This window comes from Parambassis ranga, chromosome 2 (assembly GCF_900634625.1).
Source record: "Parambassis ranga chromosome 2, fParRan2.1, whole genome shotgun sequence".
NCBI lineage: Eukaryota > Metazoa > Chordata > Actinopteri > Ambassidae > Parambassis > Parambassis ranga.
In genome coordinates this window covers 19,892,785-19,910,795 of record NC_041023.1, presented here as the reverse complement: position 1 = coordinate 19,910,795, position 18,011 = coordinate 19,892,785, and the positions used below count along the sequence as shown (strand labels likewise).

Sequence of the window (18,011 nt, the reverse complement as noted above, 5' to 3'; positions counted from 1 at the left end):
ATTAAGCACCTGACTAAGAGAGCGGAAGAGAGGGGGAGCAGAGGAGTGAGGGATAGAGGGAGAAAGATTAGGAAGCGGATAGGGATAAATGGTGAATGATGGGAAATAGAGTCTTCCTGATTGAACTTACGCTGAGAGCTACATTTCTGGATTTCTCTAATGCTCTTTCTTTAATTATATCTATTATAACTGGCTTTTGCAACATGTAAAAAGCTTTTTACAGCTTTTAGTACCAAACCTTAATTTACCTGAGAAAATCTGCTGTCAAAAAATGTTATTTAGGTTCTCCTGTCAGGCTCTGTGTAGACTTAGTGTCTTTGACAAGACAGATAAATGAGGTGAACATGAGATTAACACTCTGGCGATATTCATCCTGTTGGAAAATTTTCTTTTGGCATGGATGCCAAAGGAAAGTGAGGTCTGCCAGGCAATGTTGATACCATATATTTATAGTTCATACCATTGCACTATTAGTTGCTCCTTGTGACAGTAGCTGTCTGTCTCTCCTCCTCCTCCTCCTCCTCCTCCTCCTCAAGCAGAACTGGATTGTGTGGTCTTATGGTGTTCCCTAGCAACCGTTATAGTTCTTATTCTCATTTACAATCTTCTCAATATATGTGTGCCCACGTTTGCCTAAAAATCGTCCCAGATCTGGCAAAAAATAGTGTTACACAATCAAAAAAATGTTTTTTGTCCTTTAAAATTGCTCATATTTCAACATAATTCTGTCTTTTCATTCTTGTTTTCAAGCCGCTTTAGTTGGCACAGATATAAATCAGCTTAACGTCTGCCAGGATGTGCCATTTTCTTATACAAACAAGCTAGAATACATTAGCACAAGCTGTCACACCTTGTTTTATCAAAACTCCTTAACTTTATTTTTGAATGAAGGGCTGCATCTAAACCTCACCCAGTGGCCTGTAGCTACACATACACATGTGATCGCAATCTCTGTGGTAACAAGTGAGCAAACAGGTCCTGCCAGTCAGAACAGAGGGGAAAAAAAATCACCCAAATAACTTACTTTCAGTACTTTTGAGCCCCGTCTTCTTACCTGTGTCATCTCAGGATAGACACTGCTGGACATCAGTGTTTGTCGGACCGCGTTAGAAAGGCTGTTGTGTAAACAATAACAGTATGGAAGCACTGCGGTATGTCATAGTGACATTGTTTTGCCAGTATATCCTGGCCTGTGTAAACTGCTTCTAAAGTACACAGTACTCAGAAATGGATCCCAAAACGTGCTGTCATGCTAATGACAATTTTAAGCCCACGATGCTTGTTGGTGTCTTTACAGAGCTACATAAAGGAGAAGGAGTGTTTTTGACACTCACACAAAAAGTAATGGAAACCTGTTGAAATAATATTTCACACTTGAGAGCAGTATGTCTGTAAAAAAATAACATCTGTCTGTCGTCACATGTCTTCTTTAAGCAGTTTACACAGTGGTGTGGCTCTCCACATATCTCTGCCAGTCCGTTAGAGTGCACACACCTGTGTACATACAAACACACACATCCTATTTACCCTGTATAAATGTCAGACAGGATTCACACTACCTGTGCCCGTCAGTCCTGTATCTGTAAACTCAACATAACAGATCTTTAAAAAAATAATCCGAGTCACAGACGCATCCGGAACATACATGCACAGACTACATATTTTTATCTCATGTTTTGTGACAAATCCTTTGTTTGGGTGCAGCTTTCCCCTCAGGACTTGTATGGTTCACATTAGCACATTACTCAGCGGTTGAAGGCTATCGCCCCTCGGCCTGGATGAGTGTGATACATGCACATATCATGTGGAGAAACTGCACATGCATACCCTGTTTGTTCACACCGTGCTGATGACCCTGAACATGCCTTATGGGGAGCCACACACGTGTGAACCACAGCAGCAGGTTGGTTTACACTTTCCATAATAAATGATGCTGAGTTAGTTTAGGAGGAGGGCTGCCCTGGAATTGATGGCAGCAGCTCGGCCTGCTCCAGAATGATGTGGAAATGTGAGGGGTGAGGGGTGTTTGCACACAGCTGTCGTGTGAGAAGACAGGTCTGCGGTTCAAAATGTGATGTGGATTGGTGGCTCAGTAATGATAATGTAAAGTGCAGTGGAGTGTTTGACAGTACCAGAGCCTGCATAGGCCACCTGTGCAGTGGTGATGATGGAGAAGCACCTGTGATGTCAGAATACAGCTAGAACCAGTGTGATATGATAACACACACTTTACATGATAGCTGGACACACACGCATACTGATTTTAAAATCAGTACTTATTCTAGTTGAACTCTTCCTGCCACCTTAGCAGAAATGCAGCCTGTTAGCATTATTAGCAGAGTGGATAGCTTTGTAAGCAGATCTATTTAACTAATCAGCCACCAACAGGGAAAGAGCTACTGTAAACCTTTTTCTGCTACATTTTTGAATGATATGATAAGATTGGGTCCTTTTTGCTTAAATATACCCATCAGAGACCATCTGTGTTCAGCCTATTATTAATTTATCCAGTCACTGCCAGTGATGAGGAACCTTTTTATCTTATCTTTATCTTTTCCAACTTTAAATATCCTAAATGAAAAGTGATCTCAGCAGAAATAAACCCAGACTGTGGTGATTAGTCTGTATAGGCAGACTGTGTGGATAAAATAAGAAATGATTACAGCCTGCTCTGCAGGGTTCTTGTTTATTTCACACATCTCTGTCTGCAGGTCCCTCTCATTAAAAGGGGGCGCTGCAGTTCTGATGTTTTTTTCTTTCCGCACACTGAATGATAGGTGTAAAAGTAAAGATGACTCACTCTGATATTTTTTTCATTTACCAGAGGTATTGTTAAAAGAAAATGCTTGAAAACTATTTTCAGCAACTTATAATTTTCATTATATTATAATTTTAATATTTTAAAGCAATATTTAGATTATTTACTAGAATAAAGACATTGTATTACATGAGAGGAAAGTGGATAGAACTTAAATTACTTTAATTCGACAAACAATTAAAAAAACATAAATACATTGAATTATGGAATTATTTATCCTAAAATGTTTTTTTAATAAACCACATTTATTTCACAGCACATTTCACAACGCATTATATATTTCTTTCATTGCACTTTTATTGCATACTTAGGCTATGTGATGTCTTGGACTTTTGCCAAATGTGTCAAAAAAATAAATACATTAATTACTTTAATATTAATTAAAAAATAATATTTCTACTGGTATATTTATTTCTAGGTATATATTACAGCCATTTGTATTTGTTTATGTATTTATTTTATTTGTTTTAGGACGCTCACTCCCACTGACTGGAAAGTGAGTCGGGTATTTTCCTGAGGAGTGCGTCCTCTTCTCGACTCCTCGACGATCTTTTTCGCTGCTGGTTTTTGACAGCGGCAGTGGGGAGCTGGTGAGGAGGAGAGCGGAGGATCCGTGTGGACCACAGCTTGCTGTTGCAGCGGCTGAAAGGGGGGGACGTAACACACCAGCCGGGCACGGTCCCTCAATCTCTCTGTCTGTCTTTCACACACACACACACACACCTCATTTTTCAGCAGCATCAACACACACACAAAAACACACACGGTGAGAGTGCCGGAGGAGGAGGAAGCAGCAGCAGCAGGAGCAGCCGGTTTGCAGCAAACGGTGAGTTTGAACGCGCCTCTTCATTTGTTTCCTGTTGTAAAAATGAGATCGTTGCATTTCCACGCGTTGTCGTGGAGTATCGTGATATGTCGCCAGAGAATAATGGTGCAGTGATTGTGTCAGTCCGGTGCTTTTATTTATTTATTTAAAAAAATGCCTCAGCATCACACTGCTGGTTGGTTGTCTGGGATGACCAGGTGCAAATAATATAGCAATATGGAGGAGCCAGACGCCGACTGTCCTGTTTTTCTTCTTCTTTTCTTTTGTTGTGTGTTTTTTTTTAATGTATGAGGACGGACACATTCATTGCAGTGTCTGTGCACTCACCCGCACTGCATCCCACCATCTAAAAGACAGGGAGAGGGAAAGGCAGCGTGTTGATGGTTGTGTTGAATGGATGCAGGGAGGGTTCGTGCTGCCGGCCGGTGCATGCAGGCAGGCAGGCGGGCAGGCCCCACAGCGCTGAGCGGATTATTTGATGTCCGCTGGTGATGCTGCCAGTTGTAGCTCGGCTCCTTATTTCAAGTGTTCAGACTTAAAGGAATTGCAGCAAAGGCCTGCAATTCCTTGAAGGCCTGTCCCATTCTTCTGGGACAGAAGAGAGAAGAGAACAGTCCCATTCTTCATTACTGATCCACACCACAGCCATCTATGATGGAGGATCATATGGCATTTCCAGGCTTGTCTCAATGTTGTTCAGCTGTCTCTCACAGAGAAAAAGACAAAGATGACAATCAAATGTTCATTTCGGTCATTTTATACACAAAAGTTTTTTTCTTTTTAAGATTTAAGCCTTTTAATTTGAGGGACTCAGGGTGATGGTTTAGAGTTGTACTCTTTAGTGCATGGTGTCCAAATCATTTTGTCCACTTACAAATTGACTATATTATTGTGGTAATGATCATTTATGCAAGTTTCAGTCACCTAAGCCCATGTGAAGTGTCAGTAACTGCAGTTTCCCCCATGACCTCTGGGGGGACCTCCCCATTTAGTGCCATGTTAAAATGTCAGCCTATCTTCACAAGCAAAACCGAACATGAAATTAATATTTCAGTCCTTTGAAAATGGAGCATGTGTGTGTATTTCTGTGGCTGCAGCTCTTTGTGTATCAAAACCGGTTACCATGGTAGCTGAAAATGGTGGAAGAGAACTTTTTTTTTCCTTGAAAAATGTGTTTAATGTAACCCACCTTGCTTTTTAATGGCTTAACTAAAGCTTTGATGCCTAACCCCAACCATGGGTAATTGCAGTGTTTAGTGCAGCAGTGTTGGGGTGCACAAACCTCAGACACATGGATCGTGGTCCACCATGCTGCCTGTCCCACCACCACCATTCCATTTAACGTGGATTGATTGGATTGTTCTATTGTCGACGAATGTGGCATTATTCATAAGGACTGGTTGTACAACCTGTTTATAAATATGTTTTAATGAAGTTCACTTGTTTAATGCATAATAATGGGCGTGACTGCTTTCAGTGACAGTCAGGTGTCGACTCATATTGCAGGCGTCCAGCTATTGCAACTCCCACCTCAGCTCCATGTTCTTTGATTGATTGATGACATCATCAATATGGTGACAAACCTCTGGATCATTGCTGATATTTCTGGTTGAAGCATGCTCAAACTAGGGTAGCGCACCATGTCAGTTAGCCAAAGCCTCTTCTCTGCTTTATGTTATAAAGAAAGGCTGATATTGATCTGTGAGGCTCATCAGTGGGGTTCTTCATGTTGTGATTGTGATGCAGGGGCATGCATGCAGAGTGTGTTGCAAAGTAAAGGAAATGGTACAACCACATTCTTTGCATAAGTTTGAATACTGGTAATAGTCCACAGGTGACCTCAGGTCCATCCATGTGGATTAGGAATCATTGTGATAACATGAATGAGTCAGTGTGTCACAGTGGAGTTGTTTCATGCAGCGCTAATATTTGCAGGCAGGATCTGCTGTTGTGGTAACACTCTGATGTATCAGATATGGCATGCAACAGCGTGTTCAGTCTGACCATAGGACGACTCTATTGGCTTCTTATTTATTGCTGTTGCAGGGTGGAAGAAAGCAGATGCCAGAATGCTAATATCAGCCTGCTAACCTACATTTTTTAAAAGTTGCAGTCAGCACTTCAGTCTTTGTTCCTGTAAAATAATAAGACTGCACAGATGACATGTCTCACTGTGGCTTTGTTTTTATTTCTTTTACCGGAAAAAATAAATCAAATCAGGGAAAAAAAAACAAACATTTTACACAGTTCCTTACTGGAAAGCGCTCATTCATTCCACAGTGTTGCTTTGCATCAGTGCAACTCCACAAAAGAACAGGCTGAAAATATTTTGACAAGCCACAGCAGGAAAAGAACAGGTGTAAAAAGAAAAAATGGCTAAGTTCCATTAAGACACCTGAACAGAACGGAGGAGGAATTCATGTGGTTTTCCCACAGTGACAACTAGAGAATGGCCCTTAGTGCGTTCTTCTTATTTTGATATTAGCAAAAACCATCATGCATGACATGTTGGCACCGTTGGCGCCATGTTTTTTTTTTTCCCTCCACCATGAGACATCAGCTGACACGACTTCAGTCTCCTGTGACATTTGGGCACTCTGTCAGAGCCAGCACAGAGCCATTACTCATGGCAGATGCAGTGTCGCCGTCACTCTCCCGCTCTCCCATTTATCCACGGCCCATTAGGCGAGAATTCGGGTGATGGAGCTTATATGGGCGGCTTAGGTGCATTCTGCCCACCATCACCTTAAGTGATGGCACAATCCGGAGACAAGGGAGATGTGTAATCATACATTGTGGGGGGATAAGGGTTCAGGTCGGCATATTTATGTTTTACTAGGACTAATGTAGGAACATCACAGTAAATTTTATGAACCAGAAACGTTAACTTGCCAATAACAGCATGTAAACACTACAAAAAATGGTATTTTTTATTTAGATCTTATAATAGGGCACCAATACTGTAGATGTAGCATTTTGATTTCTATTTCTAGTCAAAATTATCCTGACCAAACAGTATTTATTAGCATAAAAGCCCTGCTAATACAATGTACTTTAAAAAAAAAAGCTAGGCCATCCTGAAAATATGGACATTAGTGTACAAATCCCAGATAAGAAGCCATAGCAGGCCCAAATTGTTGGCTAAGTGTGGACTAAAGCTAATGTTGTTTACCTAGAAATATTTGCTTCATGTCAAATTAGCTAGTGAGTATATTTTGTAAGGCTTTTCTAGGACAGATTTTTTTTTGGTAACATTAGCACCCGTAGGCGGATCTTGGCATGTAGTCCATAACATCCATACCAGACTGTTTGTGTTTCTGTAACATTGTCTCACACCCTGCATTGCTTCAGGCACCGGAAGGAAACATTGCCTTTTTCTTTGTGGTTTAATTCATCCCGAGCAGTTGTAAAGCTCATCCCTAGCCTGAGCAGTCATCAGTATGCAGGTACACATGTTAATGAAGTCATAACAGGAGCATCCTGGGCTTTTTTGTCCAGATTTATAAACTCCTTGGAACATATCTCAGCCGCTGTGGAAGCTGCAGCCAAATAAATGCACACAATTAGCATCATAGATCCTTCTTTGAGCTTTGGGTTAATAACGCCCTGCAGCGATGATGGCAGGTTTGGCGTGGGAGGAGGAATGAAAACACCATCACCACCACCACCACCACCCCCCCTCACCCTTGCTGCTGCAGCCCCTTTGGCTCACAGCCGAACATGTTTGGGTGGCCATTTTCATTAAGGCACGGAGACACGTTAAATTAGCACGAGTGGCTGAAGATTGATGAATTGGAAAATGCAGACGGGTTAAAGCTGGAGTGTGACATTTGGGTTCACCCGTAAGAGCAGATGCTGTTCTTCTCCCAGCTTTCCATACCAGACAGATGGTTTTTAATTGTGTTTTTTTTAGAAAATGATGTTATTGCCAGAAGCTGCAGGAGACCCAGTTTTTGCACAAAAGATTTCAGATGATCACTTTGGTATCTTTTCTGATACCTTTCACAAGTTGTTAGTTCATCTGAGTGAAGAGAAGACAAATGGATTTAATAAGGAGGAAAGTAAAAAAGATAACTGAGATAAGATAAACTAGAATGCTGCTGTGATCGCCAGCTGTGCCAGGGCACTGAATTACACACATAGGAACATAAACCAGATACAAAGACCATAAATGAGCTTAAAAGGTCACCGTTCTTTGCTTCTTTTATCTCACACTGTCAGTCCTTTCAGATAGAGTGGCATCAATGTGTTGTTTGTGTGGATCAGGTGGACAACAGATGGGTGAGTGGGTGAGGGCAGGGGAGCTGCCAGACTGGTAGTAGCTGTTACTAGCTGAGTGTAAAAACATATCTGTCAGAATGGCTGATTTGATTTAATAACCCGAGTCATATGCAGGAGCATTTGTTATCACTGCGGCTACAATAGACTGCCAGTGCAACATGGCAGATGACTGTGACAGAAAGCGTCAGGTTTTGGCATTTTGAATCCTATGGAGGCCATATGGTTGCATATCCTCTTGTTTTAAGGAAACAAAGGAGGAATGTTTAAAATCCCAGCGGTGAAAGCTTAATTCATTGTACAGGAGGCTTAAAAATAATATTACTCCCCCCCTCCCACCTCCATCTAACAGAATCTTTGTCACAGCTCTAAAATGATTAGTGAGGATTTAGGTCAAAAAACCCATTAAAGGGCTCCTCTTATCACACCAGACATCCAATTGGTCCCAGGCACCGGCATCACATGACTAGTGTGAACCAACCAGCCTTAACAGCGATTATTAAACATTGTATAATTGAATCAGTCAGAAATGAGTGATTTTTTTTTTCAACTTTATACTGAGGAGATCTGCATCATCACTGTTTTGTTATTTTTTTTTTTACCTCTAGTCATGAGAAGAGATTAGTCTGATGGAAAAATTATCTTAAAGGTTGTCACACATGATTTACAGAGTGTGTAATTATGTATTGCTTTTTACGCTGTTCTCTGGCCCGAAGCAGACTGTATTCATACCACACCTACACATGTCATCATAAAGGCCAGGATGCAGAGCCCTGCAGGCATGGACAGCTCAGATAGACACTCGTTTTTGTGTGTTGATTGAAGCTACCGTTCTCAGTTTATGCAGAAATCAGGAGACATTTCATTAGAAAGGCACTGACCTGGGCTGCAATGATTATTCAGGTATTCGAGTATTATTCGAGGGCAAAATGCATCGACAATGTCATCGAGAATGATTCTCTGGCTCTGGCTCGTTTTGGGTACAAGAGAACCTGGGTTTGAAACCCGGCTGAGCGGTTTGTAGGTGCACACACAGTTTTGGCTCCGGGCATGGAGGCGGGCGCAGATTGAAGCAATGACAAAGCAGCGGCCCAAAGCAGGCCGCTATCCGTATTATGGGAAAACTATGACATTTACGTGTGATCCAATTACTCGAATAATCGCAAAAATAATCGGTATTCGATTATTAAAATAGTCATTTGTTGCAGCCCTAGATCTGACTTATTTGAGTCTTGATAATGATACACATGGGCTTTGTGTATCAACCTATAAACATTGGCAATCTAATACCATTTTGTTTGCAGTTTTTGCAAGTAGCCATTGAAGTTGTTGGCTAAGCCACCCCGTTTTATTACTGTATATAGAAATATGTGGATAAAGTGTGTAAATATATTTAAAGTGAACAGATTGGCCCTATCTATCTGCCCCATTGTCCCACTATAGGATATCCAATATTAACATCAGATATGGTCAGCCATCACAGTTGTCCAATATTTAAACTGCCTATGAAGCTGATTACCTTACCTTTAACGGCCATGATGTTCATGGTTCTGCTGGGTTACAGGGACGTCTGTGGACATCTGTGGAAGTCTGAGATTACACTCCCTTATGGACGTATGCACCAAGGATACAGCTTTTCTGTACCAAATATAAGAGTTCTAGAACTGAATTACACCATCTGATGACAGAATATGTTTCATATTGACCTTGCAGAGTTTAACAGATGCCCCCTATGGTATAAGTGATGTCATTTCTTACACCTTAGGGCACATCTTTTCCTAAAATAACTGCGTCTGTCCCCACTTGTTTCAGGGACACTTCATCTTGAGCATCTGCTAATCATCAATATGTGCAGGAGTTTGGGGGAAAAGCGACTCTAGTTCAATGGAGCCTGTCCTCGATCCTACTCGTCTGACCCCGGACCGAAGGCCGTTCTGAGGCCAGTCCGCCTTCAATGAGAGCCCTCTGCTCCCACTGAAAGAATGTCTTTGTATAAAAAAGATAAACTGTGCAGCGGGGACAGAAAACAGAAGCAGTGTAGAAGAGCCATCTATCAGCTTAAGATGCGTCCGTTAACTGATAAACCAATTAAACACACACAGAGCCTCATGTTTGTGGCCCTTAAACATGCTTTTATATGTCTTTACTTCAGCTTTTAATGTTATTTGAGCTGAAAAGAGCTACACATGCTTCAACTGTGCAGCGCAGGGTGGACGGAAACCCCCGTAAAATTTCAGCTCAAATCCTCCATTGTAGTAAATATGTGTGTTTGCCTCTGAGCTGTCCTCTGAGCGGCTGTGATGTCTTTGACTTACTGGAAGAATATCCTTTGTATTCTTTTTACTCTGCATCATTGCATGCATCTGGATGTCCGCTCCTATAAGTCAATGGCATTTCACATCAGTGTAAATGCTGCACCCTGCCACTCCGGGTGATCTGTCTTCCAGCTTCTTCACCCTCAAAACTGCTGAGCTGGGAATTTTTTTTTGGTGGCTGCCAGATCCTCTGCATTGTCCTATCAGAGCTGTAAGCTGGGTTATAGCAGCTCCCTGCCATAATGCACCCCTTGTTGTTGCCGTAGCACTTACGTTTATTGCGGTTTGACGTGAGGCATCCTTCACCTTGATAGAGTTTGTGCAGCAGGGTACACATAGGTTATGCTTAGTGTGTTCTGCTCGAGTGGACTGGTTGTTTCCAAGGTTTTTTCTGTGGCTGCCACCGATTAGGAGAAGGAGCAGATTGTGATCAGTCTCTACTACACTATCTGTCTGTGCTTCCTTGATCTCAGCTCTGTGGGAATGAGATAACCCTTCTGTCTCTGCTCAGATTGCAAAAGATATGCAGTGACTAACAAGATGATTGAAATCAGACTACAGAAAGGATGTGGTGAGATATACCTTAGCTTCGCAGACAGTTAGGGCCTTGGTCAACAACGGACTTCTCCATCATTTTATCAGCTTTATATTGTCTACATCAACCAGCAGATATTAAACACACTATATTGTCAAAGTGTCTGTCGCCTGGTTAAATGGTTAAATTGCATTTTGATAATGGACAAATGAGACAAATACCATCGGTTAATGTAAATTTGCAATATTACAAAGGCTAACTGTGTTTCAGGAGCAAATAAACACATTATTGGGGCTAACTAAATGAGTGGTGGTGACTCCAATTTAGGTGGGATTCATCACCATGGTTGCCAGGAAAATGGCATAGAAGCTTGTGCTGTAACCACTGACAGTAAAACGTTATAGCACCTGTCACTCAAAGTGGTCAAAAATTCCTGGCTGGACTGCACATTATGCAATGCATAATGTGGTATTCATCTTAACTGTTATTTGCTTATAGATTATTCATTGACCACATGGAAGCAACAATGTTATTCTGCCACAGATACTTGTTTATAATAGGCACACAGATAACTGACTGTTTAATGACTTGGCTGTGGAGCAGTAGCTGTAGTTTTTTTTTCTTTAAATTGTAATTACTTTCCGTGCCTTGGAGGGCAGCGCACAGCTCGGCACTACGCCTGTTTGCCCAGCTTTCTTTTCCCCTGCGTCCTCCCAGCATTTTCCCACCGTATGCACACTGCTGGTATTGACCCTCAACCCACTCCATTTCTCCTCCACTCTCCGCTCTGATCCATGACTCACAAAGCCCATTTAACCTTTACCCAGCTAACTGCAAGCCAGAACTGCCTGCAAGCAGCAGATATCTTTCTCTTTTTTTAATGAAAACGTTGAAGAATATTATTGTTGTTTGTGTTATTTTCAATGTTTTTCAGACTACATATTTTCAACTAGAGGCATTTGTGTTATAGATGACTTATTTATTAGTACAAAGGAAAGGAAAGAGAGCCACAGGTGTTTGTTGACGGTGAAAGAAACCCCTTTGCTTTGTCGAGCCAGTCAACCATGACAGCTATGTGATATATTACCTGTGAGATATTCACTCTACAAAAGGCCCATTAATAAGTGGAAGAGCAGCTACTGTTCTAAAATAGGTATCACCGACTTTTCCCATGGTAGTGTAGCGCTCACATAACCAGGTAACACAAGCCATCAGGTGACAAGGGAGTGTCCTGCAACTGTGAAATTACACTAACTGTCACTTGTTTGCTCCACAATGATACAGTTAACATCTTAATTCTCTGTTGGTACGTGTTGAATTTCTCTGTCTTTATAAGAGATACAGTGGTGTTAGACATAATGTCTTTGCCATCTCATCCAAGACTGATTATTTATCTCTCCTTCTGCAGAAGGTTGGTGTTAAATGCATAGCACATAGCACGTTAATCACTTACCAGCAGATGGTGTTTTACTTTCCACCAAAGGTTCAACCTCTTAGATATTATCTGCAGGCTTGCTGCTAATGTTAGCCAATATACAGTAGCTAAGCTAAATGTTCATATTGTCAGTACTGTTAGGAAAGATAGTGTATTAATTTGTTGGAAATTGTGTATCTGATGTGATTTTTGACAACAAAATAAAATACTGATATAAATCCATGGATCGTGGACAGGCTCAGTGTAATGTTGCAGCTCCTGCCCTAAGAGAAAGGCCAGCTGAGGCTAGATAGGAGGCTATATCTAGGCAAAGACCCAGGGCTGAGCTAGGACCAGCTATAGGGAGTATGTCGCATGGTCCCCCAGAAGCAGCTGGAAGAAGTTGCCAGAGATAGGGGGCGCTGCTCCCCCTGTTACGACCACGACACGGATAGTGGTTTGGACAGTGGACAGATGTGATTTTTTTGAACATTATATGTCTGGTAACCTTTTTTGTTTCAGACATTAAAGGACCACTGTGTCAGGTTTAGTGGCATGTAGTGGTGAGGTTGTACATTGTGATGACATTGTCTGTTGTGAGTGAAGACACTGTAGCCTGTAATATTCTTGACTAGCTGGGACCACGGGGCTTTTGCTGGAAGCTACCTAGCCAGGTTGACTGGTCCCCTGTGAGATGATTCATGTTTGAATAATTGATGTCTTCTCACATATATATATGCGGACAAATATGTCTCTTTATATTCTTGCTTAGAAGCACTGCCACTGCTTTGGTGAATAAAAGCTCAGTCACAAAATACAATACTGACTGATGAAGTATGGCATTTCCTTTCCTGTTTCTTGCACTGCTGGTACTATTGACTTCTCAGTGAAAGGGCTTGTAGTTATTCCATTTCTGTCAGTCTCCTTGAAATTCACTCACACACTGGCTTTTCTAACCTTACATTTGCAGTAAGACACTGATTGATAATGTGGATAGGGTATCACTAATCCATGAGTGTCAGGACATGAGGTTGTATTGACACTGAGATTATCGATCCAGGGATAAGGGTCGGGGACCCCGAGGGCATCATAGCTGCTCAAAGCAGAGCCCCTCTGTTTTAGACAGCGGTGTGATCCTTAACACAGCTCGTTAACAGGAGCTGAGTGAGTTAACTCAGTTTATCTATCTATCCAAAATCCCAGCAGTCGTTTTTTTCAGACGGAACCTCCTCCAGCCAAAAGAAGGAGGCATCAATTCTAACTGGAGCCAAGTGATTTTCATGGTCAGACATGTTTTAATATGCAAGCTGTTTTTAGGCTGCACAACACATTGCTGAACCTAACATGATAATAAAAATATAAGTAAGTTGTTAATATAAATATCCCTCAAAGAGGCATAACATTTAATAAAGCAGTATGGAGGACACATTGGCACAGACAGAGATGTATACTGTTCCAATGTAAACCCTCAACTGCTTTGCTGCGAGCTACGCTCATTAGTTCAGACAGCATCTGTTTTTAGAGTACCAAAGCGCTGACTGGGGCCTTTGTATAGAGACGGCTACAGCCTCTCTTTTACAGCTGGGTCCATGTTGTCTGGCTTGCTACGGGCTCAGCACCACTAGCCAAGGCAGCAGAGCCCTGTGGGCAGCAGTGAATAGAGATGTGTGTGCTCATTGGCAGATGGGGTGATAGTGAGCTGCTTAGGGTCTGCTACTTTGATAGGTTTATGACAGAGTGTAGCCTTACATGTATTGTGAGGACTGAGAGTAGCTGTTATTATTTTTGTATGGGTGGCAATGTTGGGTTTTTGACAGTCAGCTGACTAGGTTGTTGTATTCTTTTGCATTCTTTACCTTAGCAAATTTAAAAAAATGCAGGTTAGGTCTTTCCAAAAGAGGGAAAGGTAATATTTTCTTAGTTTCTTAGTTTATCTGTATCAGTATCATCATTGTACTGTATGCTCAAATAGGACCACACAATAACATGTAAACAGATCTAAGAGAAAGAGAATGAGATTAGCTTCGGAGATACATTTGTTAGCTTAATTCAGGTTCCAGGTTTGATGAAGTGATCTGATTGGTTGAAGCTTTCTAGTGACAACTTCTCTGATGAATCTGGAAAGTCACCTTTGATTCATGCATTAGTCTATCAGCCTAGCATTCACATTACATGTAGTTGCATGTAGCTTTTTTTAACTGTATGTAAATTCTATCTGTCCATTCTCTTAACCCTGCAGAGGGTCAGCGGGCAGGAGGCAGGGTACACACTGGACAGGCTGTCAGTCTATTACAGGATCACATGGCGACAAACATCTAGTCACACTCACGTTCACACCTAAGTCTAATTTAAGGTGTTAAATACCCTAACATGCATGTCTTACAAATGTGGGAGGAGCACTGAGGAGAACATGAACAGAACCAGCAGGTCTGAGCCATCTTGCTTGGGAGGCAAGGCATGTAAAATTGGAAATCCAAAACAATACGCTGAAAGATGCTAAAATGCTCGACCAAGCTAAAACTAATTAATTTACCTAAACTTGTTTAAAGTTATGTAGACATTGATTTGTAATAATTTAAGAAGCCTGAAGTTTTGAAACCACAGACAGGGTGAAGCTGATTTTCTGGATTCTATTCTTTAGAAAGAAAGCGTGTTAAATGTAGTAATTTGAGGAAGGAGTTGAGATTGATAGGTGTGAAAGAAACCACACTCGAGATATTGATTTCATTCCTCTCAAAGGTGTCAAAGGACAGATGAAGTCGGTTCTCCTTTGTTCTGAGATTGGTGTCAAATAATGAGGAAATCAGGACACACACAGAGACTCTTTTCTCAAAGGATTATTAGAACATTTTTATCCAAGCAGTTTAAAAATGGCAGCAGTGTGATATCAGTGCCTGTGAGTCTCTGGTTTGTTTTGTCTTCTGAATTTGACTGCAGGTCAGTGTTGTTTCAATGAGAATTTGATTAATGGAAATGAAGGCGAAAGATGGGAAGCAAACACAGCTCCATGGCTATATGTGTAGTATACCACATCCCTGGATTACTGAACCAGCATAGCATCCCAATAACTCATACCAAGCTGCTCAGGTGAGGTCATGTGACATTAAAAGCATCTTTTGTCATCCCACTAAACACAAAGCTGAGAGCTGCAGAGGCAAAAACCCGGAGAGGGGCATCTGATTTATTTGACCTCAAGGCCTGTAAACAAATACGGCGCTTGTAAATGCAAACGCAAAGTGCACAAAAGTTAATTCAGCCGACACATAAGAGCCAGAGCTTAGTGCATAATGCTGCTGTTTATATGGCGCTCTGTTTTGTCTCCATTGTAGCCTGGAGTCCTTGTGCAGAAGTGGACTGTTAATGTCAAGTCTAGCCGGTCTAGTGAAGCACATGCTTTAGAGCTTTCACATTCAATGAAGGGCAACCGCGGAGTGGAGTGTAATTAGTCACTTTGTGTTAAGCGTGCACAGACAAACAGATGATCATGCTTAAAGCCCTACATATTATTTGACTGGTGCCCCAATTATTCTTTCTTTCTTTTCTTTTTTTATACTTCTCTTGCACACACTTTTTGTCTTTGTCAACTCACTGAGATGAATGTTACCACCTGGAGAAGCGTTCTGCAGGTTGATTGTAGATTTAAATGCATTCTGAGGGGCAATTAGGTTTGGATCAAGATCACGATCCTTAGACTTTAATTAGAAAAGTAATTTCAAACAGGCTCAGAGGTGCCTGCACCTGTGTCTTGTCGGTCGTATGCTAATCTATCTATGCATAAAGGTCACACTGTTTAAAAAATGAGGCATTTCCTCACAAATAGCTGAGGTGTCGGGGTGACACTGACACGAAAATACCATGTTTGGTGTTGCTGTCAGCAGCCCGATCCATACCCTATGCATATATGCACAAAAAAACCCAAGCCAGGAGGGAAGCATACTTTAAAATGGAAAGCAAGATGAAATGCACACATTCCTGATATTTTCTAAATATAGCAAATGCAGCAGTGTCATCTCCTGTCATCTCACATTTCCAGTAAATATTTTTCTTCTGAGAGCGTTTTGTTGCTGCAGGATGCACAGCTGTGAGGGGCTGGCAGAGGATGGTGCTTTAAAGCTACAATCCAGCATCATGCTGTGACTGTGTTGAGCCATTAGGAAAAAGTGACATTGCCTTTACTTTAATCTCTCTTGGTTACAGATACAGACAGAGGTAGTGGGTGTAATGTCTGCGCTTCACTGTCACAGAAAGCGCCTGAGAACAAGGTTTTTGTGAGGAGTCCTAAATTAATGAAACCACAGAGAAAACCCTCTCCACTGGTGTTACTATTATTAGAAGGCCTCAATCTTCTTCTTCTTTCTCCGCTGTTCCCTCTGTCAGGCGGAGGATATGCAGGTCAATATTAGGCATCTCCCGGGCATCCTATAGGTTCAGACCCTTCGCTGTTTGCGCACCCTGGTCAACAAACCTTTTGTTCCTCACTCCTTTAGTCCCACTCTTCTCCTGTCTCATCACCTTCCAATCATTTTCACTCTCATTGCTTTCTGCTACATCTGTCTCCACCATCTTTGCTTTCCCTTACATTCTCTCTTGTGTTCTCCATGTTTTTTCAGTGGTTTTTTTGTCATGTCATGTCTGCTCTGTTGAGCTCCATGGCGATAATGTCTCATACAGTCCTATTTCTCTCTCTCTTCTTGTAAAAGATGGAGACATAAAGTGCTAATAATGTTGGTAAAGTTACTTGGACCACAGAAACCACTAAAGATTAAATTAAAATGATAAAAATTAACGTAAATATTATGAAAACAATAGCAATTTGGCTAATGTTTATTTTCCACTTTCACAAGAATGCAATAGTCAATGTGAAATTTCATTATATTTGTGCGTCTCTTGTGTCCACAGGGTGGACAAATTGTAGCCTTCTTGCTACATAGATTGTTAGAGAAGTTAAGTGTGTCACTAGCTCTCTTAATTGGTGAATACTAACCAAAAGTAGCCAGTAATTAATACAATGAAGTAGCTTTTTTCATTCTACTAGTATGATTAACATGTGAAATGACGTGAGAGTCAAACAGTGCTTTATTACATGGGTCTGTGTTGTGTAAAACGTTACAAAGGTCCTGTGTGTAGCAGTGCATGTTTGTGGTAAATGAGGTTTTACAGCCTTCCAGACACCCTTCCATTCCACAGCCTGCAGAGGTCCAGAAATTAACATCGAAATCAAACTCCATGGCAGCTTCATCCCACACTGTGCCTGGCTTAATGGAGTCAGACAGACATCTTTGTTGCTCCAGACCTCCTACTCTTCTCTTCATCCATGTCATGTTGGTGCTGCTAGTCTTTTATATATATATATATATATATATATATATATATATATATATATATATATATATATATATATATATATACTATACTCTTCTCTTCATCCATGTCATGTTGGTGCTGCTAGTCTTTTTTATATATATATATATATATATATATAAGACTTCTGCAGAAAGCTTAGCAAAAGATCAGAAGCAGAAAAAATGCAACATCCTACTGTTCCTTAATCTTGATTTATCTTTTCTAACGCTGCTGTGTCAGTGTGTGAAATCCTTGATGACTCCATTGTGTGCGCTGTGTGGTGTCGAGTGGGAAGAGAGCGGATAGAAGAATCGTCCCTTTAACCTCTGAAGGGAAGTGAGTGAGAAAAAACAACTTCCAGGAGGCAGTAAATCACTCTGATTAAACCCAGCTCTCTTTTTGTGTGGGACTAGACTGTGTGTGTGTTGTCTGTCATCTGAAGGATGCTCACACACATAAACACACTCACTGTTAAAATTAAA

At 41.2% G+C, this 18,011-nt stretch overlaps 1 protein-coding gene across 2 annotated transcripts in view; it reads left to right on the top strand.

Annotated features, from left to right (window-relative positions):
* Nucleotides 1–3,439: 3,439 nt before the first annotated feature.
* Nucleotides 3,440–18,011, top strand: part of nrcama (neuronal cell adhesion molecule a) — a 41,466-nt gene continuing 26,894 nt past the window's right edge. For both annotated transcript variants that reach the window (XM_028399396.1, XM_028399397.1), the window contains exon 1: nucleotides 3,440–3,644. The gene's annotated coding sequence lies outside the window, so the exon portion shown is untranslated. The remainder of the gene's footprint in view (nucleotides 3,645–18,011) is intronic.